Source organism: Palaemon carinicauda, chromosome 4, assembly GCF_036898095.1.
Source record: "Palaemon carinicauda isolate YSFRI2023 chromosome 4, ASM3689809v2, whole genome shotgun sequence".
Classification (NCBI taxonomy): domain Eukaryota; kingdom Metazoa; phylum Arthropoda; class Malacostraca; order Decapoda; family Palaemonidae; genus Palaemon; species Palaemon carinicauda.
The window spans coordinates 74,691,080-74,705,469 of NC_090728.1; the positions used below are offsets into that span (position 1 = coordinate 74,691,080).

The 14,390-nt window shown below is 42.2% G+C and overlaps 1 protein-coding gene and 1 pseudogene across 1 annotated transcript in view; both read left to right on the forward strand.

Moving 5' to 3' along the window:
* Positions 1-945: 945 nt before the first annotated feature.
* LOC137638968 (uncharacterized) lies at positions 946-1,922 on the forward strand (annotated as a pseudogene).
* Positions 1,923-7,664: 5,742 nt separating this feature from the next.
* The window catches only part of LOC137640014 (SRR1-like protein), a 186,917-nt gene continuing 180,191 nt past the window's right edge, over positions 7,665-14,390 (forward strand). The window contains exon 1 of the mRNA XM_068372371.1: positions 7,665-7,821. The gene's annotated coding sequence lies outside the window, so the exon portion shown is untranslated. The remainder of the gene's footprint in view (positions 7,822-14,390) is intronic.

Genomic DNA, 14,390 nt, shown 5'->3' on the forward strand with positions numbered 1-14,390 from the left:
GCCATATCTAAAGCAATTATATTGCCTGGTAAAGCTAAATCATTTTGCCATGGAACTCTTCCAACTCCATTGAAATAATTACATAGGGCTTCCCTGATATTTAAAGCACCACTTTGTAGCCGGCCTTGAGGTCTTGCTTGGGCGCTTTGAATTCCTCTCTCCAGGTGCATGTGAAAAAAACTGAGTTTTGCCCCTCCTTGTCTAAAATATAATTGTGTGATATACATACTACTTTAACAATAGATACTGCGGTGGTAACATCTGTCTCAATTTGTTTAGATAATATCCTCCATTTATTTGTCAGTACACCAAAGCTACATTCTACACTTCTGCGAGCTCTTGATAGACGGTAATTATATATTCTTCTTTGGTTATCCAAGTTCCTTTGAGGAAACGGTCTCATAAGGTATGGTAACAAGGGGTATCCTTCATCAGCTATAATGACATAGGGAACTTCCACATCAGTACCAGGAAGCGTAGACGGGTCTGGAATATTAAGTTGTTCAGACTCCAAAAGTTTGTATAAATCAGATGATCTGAAAAGTCCTGAGTCACTCTGCCTACCAACACCACCAACATCAATTGTGATAAGTTTGCCATCAGCATCTGCAATTGCTTGTAGCGATATAGAGAAAAAAAATTTATAATTGTAGTATGTCGAACCACTCCTGGCGGGACACTTTATTTCAATATGCTTCCCATCCAATGCTCCAAACAGTTGGGAAAATTCCATTTTTTGTAAAGGTTTTCTGCAGTTGCAAGCCAAGCTTCCTTATTTGGATAGGGTAAATATTTATTGTTTAGAGCCTCCCAAATAGCATTGCAAGTTTCCTTTACAACTTCTGAAATAGTGCTTCTACCGCGACGAAAACGCAAAGCCAAAGATCGAAAAGATTCACCACTCGCCAGAAACCTGAAAAGGAGAGAAAAAAGAATTTGTTTGTTATGATAATTAATATATCATTTCTATTAGCAGCTTATTGTTTATCCCATTTTTTTACATTTTTTTCAAACTTTTATAGAGCTATGTTACACTTTGGTTTACTTTGATTGTATCTTTCAGATATTTCTATTAAAAGAAAATGGAAAAACCTAAAAGACTATTATAGAAAAGAATTGGAGAAAGTGGAGAAACCCAAATCAGGTGACGGAGCTTCGGAAATAGTTAATAGTACTTGGCCTTACTTCAACCAATTATCATTTTTGAAAGACATTTATCTGCCAGAATATAGGAGCTCCAACTTAAGCCAAGAAGAAACCATCAGGATAATGGAAGATGACTTGTCTTTAGTTGATGATGACATTGAGTCTAATGTAAGTCATGTTTCACTATCGTTCGTGATACATAATTCTAGGACCCCTTCTCCAGCTCTCTCCCCTGACACCGGATCAACATCTCAAGATAATGGTTGGCAAACAAATCCGTCGACTAAGAAGCGGCGTAGAGCAAATCTTGATTACATGGCAAGAAAAAATGAGGAACTGGTTGAAATCGAAAATCAAAAGTTGGAAATGTTAAGAAAGGAACAGGAAGAATCTGGTGATGAAGATTTGCATTTCTTCAAAAGTTTGTTGCCGTACATGAAGAAACTAAACCCCACAAAAAAGCTCTGCATGAGAATGCAAATACAAAATCTTTTCTTAAAAGAAATGGAAGAGGTAGAACAGAACGAGAGGCGCCATGCATTCAACTCCCAATCCCTACATAGATTTACAGGACCACGACTATTGTACATAAGATTGATAACTTCTGATTTTTTTTTCTTTTCATTTCAACACAATACAAGGGTTTACTCATTTTTGTTTCGATGTAATTCTCAACTAATAATGATTTCTACATTATTCTCAGGAAATAGCCTTATTTGTAGTTAGTTTTGTAATATAATCTTAAAACCCATATTTTCTTTTTACTTACCTTAAAGTTATTACTAGTTTCTCTTCGGGAGTTAGAGGTTGTCTGTAGTTAGTCGTTTTCTTTGTGAGCATGACTTTCAATATTGCCAGCAAAGAATCAAAGGTCTGTTGTGTCATGCGTAAATATTCGTAAAATTTGTCGTCGTATAGACGAGACTGACAATATAAATTGTAAAATTCACTTTTTTCCATCCTCTGTTGATTAAAGTCATGAATCCAAACTTTTCTACACGGTCTATTATCAATTTTAACACTTGAGTTTTCAATTAGAAGCAATTTCTTACTTAAGCTGGACAGCGGCATGTTTACAAGGAGGGAAATCTTCGACTACTGAGAGTGAGCCAGTGAAGAAGAAAGAGGACAGAGGTGTGGCGGTTCCGGTGTGGCCACCCAACCTTGTGTCGCTGGCTTGCCGCCGAGTCATGCTGCTAACCTCGCCGCTAGCAGCGCTTTGGTCTGGCCGGGCCCTAAGGCTTTCGCTGTGCGGATCTACGCTATGACGTCACAAGCATGGCGTACGCTATTGTCAACAGTTTTATTTAGTTTAAAATATTTCTCCCAATGTTTCGGTAAAGAAAACCTAATGTAAGAGAGAACGTTTACAGGATAGCTTCAGTATTATTAGGGGAGAGCCAAAATACAAAAGGAAGAAGAAGAGTGAAGAAAATTCTTCATAGAGAATAAAGCTCTATGAGACAGTAGTAGTACTGAAAGGACAGTGAGACAAGCGTCACCAAGATCAACTGATACTTTATTCAAATGTGCGTGGGAGTATATTACAAGGTGCGGACGGAAAGGTAGGATGGCGCTGGCGCCAAATTAGATTGAATTGCCCGCCAAAATATATGTGTTTTCTTACACTTACAAATATACGAATTATGAGTTAACAGAAACATGTAATGAAATAATACATATGTCAAAATGTAGCTCTGATAGAGCGGAATACATATAGGCTACATGGGAAACCACGGTGTGGCGAAAGGAAAATTCAAATAAATAAACAGTTTGTTGATTTTCTGGACGACGAAGGGAGCGGTGTTCTTACAAGTACTACCCCCCCCCCAAGACATCGGGTAGCGTAGAGGGCTGATGATCAATCTTCGTATCTTTTCGGGCGTCGGAGGGTTCCTCTTGTTTTTGAACGGAGGGGCGCGCCGGCGGTAGGCGTAAGGATCTCTTCCTCTTGTCGTCGTTTGATGATTTTTCTTTCGTTGGGCGCCTTGTTTTGAGGTGGCACTCTGGATCTGCCAGGTCCGGCGGAGGCGGTGTCGCTTCCTTCGAGAAACGCTGGTTTCACGCAGTTTATTGAGACCCAGTCCTCTTGGCCATGGACGTCGAGAAGGAAGGCTTTCGTTGTCTTCTTAATTACCCGGTAGAGGCCTCGATAAGGTCTAGTTAGTGGTTGTCGATGAGCGTCGACACGGACGAAAACGTACCCGCAGTCATCCAGGTTTTATGGCTTGAAGTGCTTGCTTCTGTCCTGGTAAGTTTTGAGACATGGCCTGAACTTCCTGGCGATGTCCCTTAGGTGATCCAGCTGCGTGTCGTTGGTTGATGAGGGAAAGAATTCGCCAGGAACTGCAAGCGCCTCCCCGTAAACCTTTTCGGCGGGCGAAGGTTCGCCGTCTGCGCGAGGGGCGGTGCGAAGGCCGAGGAGTACCCAAGGAAGTCGTGATTTCCAGTCCCCGTTGGTGCAGCTCGCCATCAGGGACGCCTCGAGGGCGCGGTGAGTTCTTTCGACCACGCCGTTTGCCGCGGGGTTGTATGCCGTGGTGCTGTGGAGCGTCGTCCCCATCAGGTTCGCCAAAGCGAGTCATATTTCTGAGAGGAAAGCGGGGCCTCTGTCTGTCGTGATGTCGTCAGGAATGCCAAACCTGCTCACCCAGCTTGACGGGAGGGCTTCGGCGCATGCTTGAGTCATAGCTTCGGTCATCGGCGATGCCTCCAACCACCTCGTGGAGCGATCGATGATCGTAAGCAGGTAGCGAGCAGATCCAGAAGGGGGCAATGGTCCCACGACGTCGATGTGTATGTGACCGAAACATCTTTTTGGCTGGGGAAAATCGCCTACCCCCGATTCGGTGTGACGGCTGACTTTGCTTGACTGGCAGTTGATGCATGACTTCGCCCATTCCCGGGCATCCTTTTTTATCCCTGGGCAGACGAACTTTTCAGACAGAAGGCGAGCGGTGGTGCATCCTGAGGGGTGTAAAAGTCCATGGATGATATCGAATATTTTCCTTCTGCAGGAGGCTGGTATCCAGGGACGTGGGCGGCTGGTGCTGGTGTCGCAAAGAATAGTTACTCCTGCTGGTCCGAGGGGAATCGCACTTATCTTGAGCGCAGATGGCCCCGTCAGGTGATCATATGCTTCTTGGTCGGTGCGTTGTTCGGTTGCAAGATTGGCGTAGTCGATTCCCAGGTGGATTGCGTCAATTTCGATCCTTGAAAGGGCGTCCGCGACTGGGTTTTTCTTTCCTGAGACGTAACGTATGGTGCACTCGAATTTGGCGATTGTTACGAGATGACGTTGTTGTCGGGAGGACCATGCGTCTGTCGATTTCGTGAAAGCGTGTACGAGGGGTTGATGGTCCGTCGCGATTGTGAAGGGAGTGCCCTCCAAGATGTGCCTGAAGTGGCGGACGGCGAGGTAGACGGCGAGGAGTTCCCTATCAAAGGTGCTGTATCTTGTTTCGGCGGGTTTCAATTTCTTGCTGAAGAATGCCAGCGGTCGAGGAGAACCATCGACGAGTTTCTCCAGCACAGCCCCACAGGCGACGTTGCTGGCGTCAGTCGTTAGTCGTAGGGGCGCGTTGTCGTCAAAATGAGCCAGGGTGGTGGCATTCGCGAGGGCATCCTTCGTCTGGGTGAATGCCTGTTGCTGGAACAAACCCCACTCGAGTTTTTTCGCTTTTCCTTTCAGGACGTTGTCGAGGGGTGACAGGGTTTGTGCGATGTTGGGGATGAAACGCCTGTAGTAATTGACCATCCCCAGGAACTCCTGAAGTTGGTGGATGGTCGTAGGTATCGGGAACTTTCTGATGGCGTCGACCTTGGTTGTCATGGGTTTTACCCCGCACGAGGATACGCGGTGACCAAGGAAATCCACTCCTTCCGCACCGAACGTGCACTTGTCGAAACGTACGACCAGGCCGTTCTCCTGTAGACGTTTGAGGACGGTTCAGATGTGCCTCCGGTGTTCCTCCTTAGTTTTCGAGAATATCAGGATGTCGTTGACGTAGCAGACGCAGAAAGGTAGGTCACCCAGAATGCTATCCATTAGTCGTTGGAAGGTTGCCCCGGCGTTGCGTAGACCGAAGGTTGAGTATGCGAAGGTGTAGGATCCAAACGGCGTTACAATGGCAGTTTTCGGGATGTCTTCCGGAAATACGGGGACCTGGAAGTAAGACTTGAGGAGGTCCATCTTGGTAAAATACTTCGCGCCGTGCAACGCGCTCATTAGGTCCTGCATGTTGGGCAGCGGGTAGTGATCGGGCGTTGTGATGAGGTTGAGGCGCCTGTAGTCGCCGCAAGGTCTCCAGGACCCGTCTGGCTTTTTTACCATGTGTAGGGGCGATGCCGAAGGGCTCGATGCTTTCTTACAGATACCCATGCGTTCCATGTCCTCGAAGGCGCGTTTGGCATCCTTCAGTTTCTTGGGCGGTAGGCGGCGGAATTTGGCGTGAGTAGGAGGTCCTGTCGTTGTGATGTGGTGGTAGATCCCGTGCTTGGACGGAGAACCTGGCAAGTGTCGGAACTCGGGCTTGAAAACCTCGGGAAATTCTTGTAGGAGGTCGGCGTAGGGGTGCGTCGTTACGGCGGATACGGACATTGTTGCAGGGCCGTATTCTAGGGCGCGGGACTGGCAGGTTCCCGTGTCGATGAGACGTTTGTTAGCGACATTGACGAGGAGTCCGTGGTGGGCGAGGAAATCTGCACCGAGGAGGGGGCGATTGACGTCAGCGATGGCGAAGGGCCAAGAATACGAACGGCCCATGATAGATTTCTTGAGGGGCCTAATCCCATAGCACCGTATGGGAGATCCGTTGGCGGTGATGAGAGAAGGAGCGTTTTTGTCGGGATCACGGTCTAGGTCGGACTTGGAAGGTGGGAACGTTGACTGCATTGCGCCGGTGTCTACCATGAGTCTACGGTTGGAAATGGTATCGAGGATATACAAACCATTCTTGTTTTGGTTACCTGCGGCTGCGATTGTGGTAGGTGGATGCTTCTGGCGTCATCTTCTAGGGAAACTGCATGCTGCTCTACATTTCTTGGCGTCGCTGCCGAACTGTTGGTGGTAGAAGCACCATGCTGGGTTAGTCCTGGGGTTCGGTCGTGTTGGTTGCGGCGGTTTCTTTGGGCGTGGAGGCGAGGCCATTGGGTGCGATGGGCGTGTTGCTTCCTGCATCGTGGCCAGACGACGAGTCGGCGAAGAGGTGAGAAGTTGATATGTCGGTTAAGCTCATCCTACTGCCTTACATGCACCGAAGTGTCGGACAACCAAAGGCAGGCTCACGCCTAAGGTAACGGAGTATAGAGAAGGTAGCACTACCGTAATAAGTCCGTTAATGGCAAAGCCAAAACCGCTGATGCTACTTTCAACTCCGGGGTCACCACAGTTGTAAGGACAGTGAGACAAGCGTCACCAAGATCAACTGATACTTTATTCAAATGTGCGTGGGAGTATATTACAAGGTGCGGACGGAAAGGTAGGATGGTGCTGGCACCAAATCAGATTGAATTGCCCGCCAAAATATATGTGTTTTCTTACACTTACAAATATACGAATTATGAGTTAATAGAAACATGTCAAAATGTAGCTCTGATAGAGTGGAATACATATATATGGGAAAACACGGTGTGGCGAAAGGAGAATTCAAGTAAATAAACAGTTTGTTGATTTTCTGGACGACGAAGGGAGCGGTGTCCTACACTGTTTGCAAATATTAAGACATGGGGTGTAATAAAAAAAAAAATAAAGAAGAAAACACCCCTGGAGAGTAAGCTATACAAAATTATGAAAGGAATGTTTGAACAGGTTGCTACCACACCTTAATGGGGGCTAATAGCAGAAACAGGAATATGGCCAGTTGAAAATAGAATAGAGTATAAAATGGTGAAGCTTTTTCATAACATCAAAACATTAGATGACAAACGAGTAGTTAATGAGTAGTGGAAGATTAAATAAGAAAATCACGTGGGGGAATGTTAGGGAAAAGTATCATAGAAATATGATCTCAGAATTATTGAAGAAGTGAGAAAGTATAAAAAGCAAGAACTTAAAAAAAAATAAAAAGTAAAGTGACAAATAGAATTAAAATATAAGTAAAGATAACAAAGATGACCAAACTGAGGTTTGTGAATAGTAATGGCAAAAGAGTTTTTATAGGAGAACTTAACACTAATAAGGCAGTAAAAGTTATGAAAACAAGGTTGAATAAGCTAGAATTAAAAGAAAATTATAGAAACAGGTATGATAAGGATAAACTTTGTGTTGCGTAGGGAAGGCAAAGAATACTATTGAGCATCTGTTTAGTTGTAGTGAGTTAATTCGAATATAATAACATAGAAATGGGGAAATTAGAAACACCAACTAAAGAGGTTGTCCAGTGTATTAGAAAGACCCTTGAAGTTAGAATTGAAAGTATGCAAGCTGTGCTTTCTTTGTAGGAAGTAACTAATGATAATGAATTTTCTGTAGATTTCAGCACCTTGCAAATTGCACCTACTGCGCTTCATCTAGTAGTCTGCCCACAATCACAGATTCACAGTGTTGTGGAGAGAGCAACGAGGAACCAGGACCCGAACCCTGTGTTGAAGGGAGAAACTTAAAAAATATCGAAACCACGTTTATGTCAATAGGCTATGAGTTGTGTAGAGAAACATAATAACCTTCTGATAAAGGTAAGGGCTCTCTTGTAGTTAGTTAGGACAGACCGGGGTAAAGTTTAAAAAGTTATAACTGAAAACCCACATTTCAAAAGGGAAACAAACTCAAGAACACCACCAAGGTATGGTTCCCCGCTGGTTTTATTAGTGATGAACGTGACAAGTTTCTCCACTAAAAAACATGTTACGGTAAAAATATCTACCTCTATTGGTAAAGTGGTATTATTTTACTGTATTACAGGGCAATGTAACCTAGGGAAAAAACTACCTTTTCCTATAGAAAAAATTCCGCTCTCCGAAAATGACACTCGTTCCTGTCGCAAATGAATAGTTTCAGAAATATATATATATATATATATATATATATATATATATATATATATATATATATATATATATATATATTTATATCCAACGATAATGGGGTACCCCCTGTGGGAACTCGGTGTTTTGGCTGGGGAAAACATACTGTGGAAATGGTATATAATGGTAAAACAAGCCTTTTCGGTAGAGTTGTACTGTATTACAGGGTCTGATTTCGAACACAAATTATATGTTTTCCTGTAATAAATAACGTGATTTGACCGAATTTGACCTTCATTTCAAACGCAAACCAACAGAACATCCAATCCGACTAACTTTAAGTGTCCGGACTGGTGGCTGTTATTACGGATTAAATGAAGGTGAAAACCGGTTTAATCCCGTTATTTTCTACAGGGAAATATATATTTTCTGTTAAAATGATTAAATATAATGTCTTTTATTATATATATTTTGTTAAAATACTTAAATATTATGACTTGTTCAAATTCGGTGTCACTTCATTCACGTATGTACTGCGAACGGTAACATTAGCAACGTTACCAACGGTACACAGCGTTACCAACGTTACGGTGATGCACAGCGTTACCAACGTCACGGTGATACACAGCGTTACCAACGTTACGATGATACACAGCGTTACCAATGTTACGGTGATACACAGCGTTACCAACGTTACGGTGGAATTACTAACGTTAGCTATGATACGGTATTATCATCATGTTGATTTTAAAGAATTTTTCCATATACCCTTTACACAATATATAAAAAAGTACAAAAAGGGTACAGAACCTAACAAACCCACCTAACCTAACCTAGAAGTTCCCAGGTCACAAACCCAATATAATGCCCTTTGTTATATCACTTCACTCACGTTACGGTAACGTTAGTACTGTTACAATAACATTATATATAATGGTTCTTGTTTCGCTCTTAGCTTGCTTCGTTCGCATGAAAATAAAACATCAAGCTCGTATGTACTGGCAAGTGGTAATGTTGTGCTGCGCACGCTAACATTAGTAATGCTTCGCTAACATTACCAACGTTATATATACAGTGAGCCCTCGCTACTTCGCGGTTCGACCATCGCGGATTCACGACTTCGCTGACTTTTTTCATTAAATACGGCATCCGATTTCATCAGCAAACCACTATTTTTAGGGGAAACGTCATTTTATTCTAGAAAATTGATACTCTTTAAATAGTTAATTGCACATTAAGAAAGAGTGTACTTTTGTTTTTAAATTTCGGGTGTGTTTTAAAAATCGAGTACAGTGAACCCTCGCTACTTCGCGGTTCGACAATCGCGGATTCACCACTTCGCGGGGTTTTCCCATAACCCATATATATATACATATCGCGGATTTTCCGGAAAATTCGAAAATACCGCGAAATCTGAAGACTACCAAATACGATATTTTGTTACCTGTAATTCCATTAATACTGTAATTAGTAATATCTGTTCTTACTGATTGTTCATTGCATTACATATGATATATAATTCAGCACAGAAAGAAATAAAACACGAAAAGAGAATGTGATCATACGATAATTCAGTACTGTATACAGTACGTAGTAAAATTAAATCGAACATGAAACGCAAATCAGATGCAGTCATACCATATTAGAATAGTGTACTGTAATGGATGTGCTTCTTTTCCATGAATCTTTTGTATGTATACGTACGTAGTACTGCATCCAATAATATTCTTTGTTGCAAAAATCACATTTCGAATAAGCGTACGAGAGAGAGAGAGAGAGAGAGAGAGAGAGAGAGAGAGAGAGAGAGAGGCGTAAAATAGCGTACGTAAAGCTGTATTATTATTATTGTTATTATTATTATTATTGTTGTTGTTGTTAATGAAATTATTATTGTTATTATTATTATCATTATTATTATTATTATTACTGTACAGTATTATTATCATTATTTATTATTATTACGGTATTTACTTAATCTACGTACGTTCGGTATGCGCGGGGCATCTTCTATGAGTAGGTAACCTACGCATCATAGTACTGTAAGACGGGTTGTGATTGGTTCAAGCGCTGATAGATGACGAATCAGAACTCAAGTTTTGTTATCTAGCCTGTGATTGGTGTTTTGCCCGCATCTCCTACCCGCAGCATCTAAGTTCTCGCGGGGCTGGATCGTCCACTCTCTGTTACCGCGTATCGCTGAGTAGACGTTCTTAAGTGTGTGAATCTGTGCTGTGTGCGACTGTTTTAAGTTGAACTTTTTGTTACAGTACTGTAAATCCTACTGTAATGGCTCCCAAGCGTTCTGCTTCTCTTAAGGCTGGTAGTGAGCCTAAACGCCACCGAAGGATGATGACAATAGCTGAGAAGGTTACGCTTCTCGACATGTTAAAAGATGGTAGAAGTTACGCTGCCGCCGGCCGCCATTTTGGCATCAACGAATCTACTGTTCGCTATATCAAGAAGGACGAGGCGAACATTAGAAAGACGGCTGCAATCACCTTTAGCAGATCAGCGAAGCGAGTCGTTACAACGCGTAATAAAACGATCGTACGCATGGAAGGTGCTTTAGCTGTGTGGATTGACGACTGCCGGAAGAAGAACATAGCGTTGGATACGAACACCATCCAAACAAAGGCTTTGAGCTTATATGAGAATTTTGCTGCAAAGGAACCTAAAGACGACGACGGCAACCATGCTGAAGATGATGATGATTCAGATGATCCTCAACCAGGGACATCCACTGATTCCCAGCCTCAGAAACGTTTTTCCGCCAGCAAAGGATGGTTCGCGAAGTTTCAGAAACGCTTCGCCCTGAAAAGCGTTTCCCTGCATGGGGAGTCTGCTTCCGCTGACACTGCCGCTGCTGAAACTTACGTGAACCAGACGTTCAAGAATATTATCGCCGAAGGTGGATACAAGCCGGAACAAGTCTTTAATATGGATGAGACTGGCTTGTTTTGGAAGAGAATGCCGTCGCGAACTTTCCTGTTCAAAGAGGAAGCCAAAGCCTCTGGCTTTAAAGCATTCAAGGATCGCGTTACCCTCGTGATGTGTGGCAATGCTGCTGGATTTTTGTTAAAGCCGGGGCTTATTTATAAGTCGAAAAATCCTCGCGCTTTGAAAAATAAAAATAAGAATCTCCTTCCCGTGTACTGGATGCATAATCAAAAAGCATGGATTACGAAGATGCTGACCTCCAACTGGTTCCATCAGTGTTTTATCCCGCAAGTCAGCAAATATCTCTTAGAGAAGGGCTTGCCATTCAAGATCCTTCTCCTTATGGATAACGCTGGTGGACACGCAACTGACCGGTCGCATGAGGGCATTCAGGTTGAGTTCCTGCCACCCAACACCACGTCATTAATTCAACCGATGGACCAGGGGGTTATCAGGGCGTTCAAGGCCCTCTACACGAAGAACACCTTGGCGGACCTCGTTGCGTGTGTGGATGCTGCCCAAGATGACAAGGATGAAGATTTTAACTTGAAGGCGTACTGGCGGCAGTACACCATAGCCACGTGCCTGCAGAATATTCAGAAGGCACTTCAAGAGATGAAACCTGCAACCGTGAATGCGAGCTGGAAGAAGTTGTGGCCCGATATTGTTTACGACGACAAGGGATTTACTCCGTCGGAAATCCAACACTCTGCAATACGCAAATCTGTGCAGTTGGCTGCCATAATTGGAGGTGACGGGTTTGGCGACATGACGACTGAAGACGTCGACGAGTTGTTGGACTGCCATTCCCAGCCCCTAACTGACGCAGACCTCGAAGACCTGACGAAATCGGCAAGTGAAGAAGAGAGTGATACCCAGGAAGAGACCCAAGAAAATGTCGAAGAAACGGGCTTAACATTAGAACGGCTTGCCAAGGCCTGCAACCATGCGAAGGAGTTGAAAGAAATGTTGCAAAAGTGGGACGAGGATATGGTTCGCTCGATGCAATTCTGCAACAAGATCGATGAAGACATGACTCCCTACAAAATGCTCTTGGATCGAAAAAAGAAGCAGCGGCAACAACTTCTGATCACAATGTTCTTCCAGCCTCGCAAAAAAGAGCCAGTTCCTCCTGCTAGTACGCCTTCGGAAGAAATTGAAGAAGTTTCCCAGGAAGAAGTTGAAGAGGTGTCCCAGGAAAAGACACCTCCGTCTGAAGAGACGTAAAATACTACCTGGCTGCACAGTAGAACACATCATCAGCTTCATCATCATCATTTCTACTGTGCAGCAAATTCATCGCCATCACCATTCAAGTTTTTCTTCAACTTCTTTCGTGGTGAGTACAGTAACAATCTTTATTTTTTACTTTAATATTCTTACTGTACATTCTAAAACTGTATTTGTGCCTGTTTTATAGTTTAGTACTGTACGTACTGTATGCATTAAGTTAAAGGGCAGGTTTTAAAAGTCTACATGTTGTAACCTATCATATTTTTTTTGTTTAAAATTTACATTTACGTACGTAAAACAATCTCTCTCTCTCTCTCTCTCTCTCTCTCTCTCTCTCTCTCTCTCTCGTAAATTGTTTTCCTGCTTTGCTACGTACAATACTGTATAAATTATATTTGTAAGGTAACATATTTTGTAAATGCTTTTACTGTAAATACTGTATGTACTGTATCATTATTTATCACTATCATCATGCGCGTTAAATGCCTTGTTTGTTCTGAGCGTGGTTGTTTACTGAGCGTACACGCCGTCGTTTCAGGCGGCGTCATAAAGAAAAACATTTCATTTGGAAGTCCTAAGAAAAATACGTAAACTAAAACATTGGTAATAAAAAAATCAACATACAGTACTGTATAATCAATATAATCGATGCAAAAACTAACCTATACATATATGTGTACACTAAATGAGTTTGTTTCTTCATTATGATCAGAGATGAACGTAAACAAAACATTGGTTGCCATTTTTGATCGTGCTTTTTTAAATATTTAAATATTTTAAATATTTTATATATTTATATCCAACGATAATGGGGTACCCCCTGTGGGAACTCGGTGTTTTGGCTGGGGAAAACATACTGTGGAAATGGTATATAATGGTAAAACAAGCCTTTTCGGTAGAGTTGTACTGTATTACAGGGTCTGATTTCGAACACAAATTATATGTTTTCCTGTAATAAATAACGTGATTTGACCGAATTTGACCTTCATTTCAAACGCAAACCAACAGAACATCCAATCCGACTAACTTTAAGTGTCCGGACTGGTGGCTGTTATTACGGATTAAATGAAGGTGAAAACCGGTTTAATCCCGTTATTTTCTACAGGGAAATATATATTTTCTGTTAAAATGATTAAATATAATGTCTTTTATTATATATTTTTCAATATTAAACTTACCCGATAATCATGTAGCTGTCAACTCTGTTGCCCGACAGAATTCTACGGAAGGGATACGCCAGCGATCGCTATACAAGAGGGGGGTGTACTCACAAGCGCCACCTGTGGCCAGGTACTGCAGTACTTCTTGTTGACACCACTTCAATTTTTCCTCTGTCGTGCTTCCGGCAAGACGTTCATGGATACGCTTATAATTTTGGAGTCTTGTTCACGGTTTTTGGTGAAGTATTGCTCTAAGATTTCAGCTTTCGCTATTCAGGAAGTTTTATTATTAGCTTAACTAACTTTTGGAATTAATTTGATTAATTATGGTGACGAAGAGAGTATGAACTCTCTTTCACCTTTAAATGGCCGACCCTTCCCTTAGACGGAAGTGTTGGTGTCTAAGAGAGTATAGACTCTCTTTCTTAATTTTGCTTAACAAAAGTTATAGATTTATTTTATATCTCTCCGCCTTTTATAGGCCTCTTCGATTAACTTCCTTTTATTATAAACTTATTAAAATTAATTTTTATATTTGTTTATATTCGACCTTTCCTAATAGTAGGCGGTCTTTTCTTGGTACCGAAGTTAATTAACATTGAGCCCGTCATTTCGGTTTTACCTGTTAACATATTATGCTATTTTAATGTTTTTGAAAGAATTTCTTTGATAGTCTCGTACTGTTTTCAAAGTTGAACTAACGTTTTGTTTTGTCTCTGCAGTTGTTGACGTTCAGAACGTTCAACTTGCGCTCTATCGTTACGATAGAGAGAGAATTTTCACGGTGTCACGTTGCAGTAAGAGTAACCGTGTCTAGCGTTTTGTTCATTCTTTCTTAACTTAATGGTTTTAATTCTAATAAAGGAACTTTTCATTTTGGGAAATATTTCAGTTTTTTCCTTTAACAATAATATGTTTTAACGATATATATGATTGGGCTCTTCTCTCAGG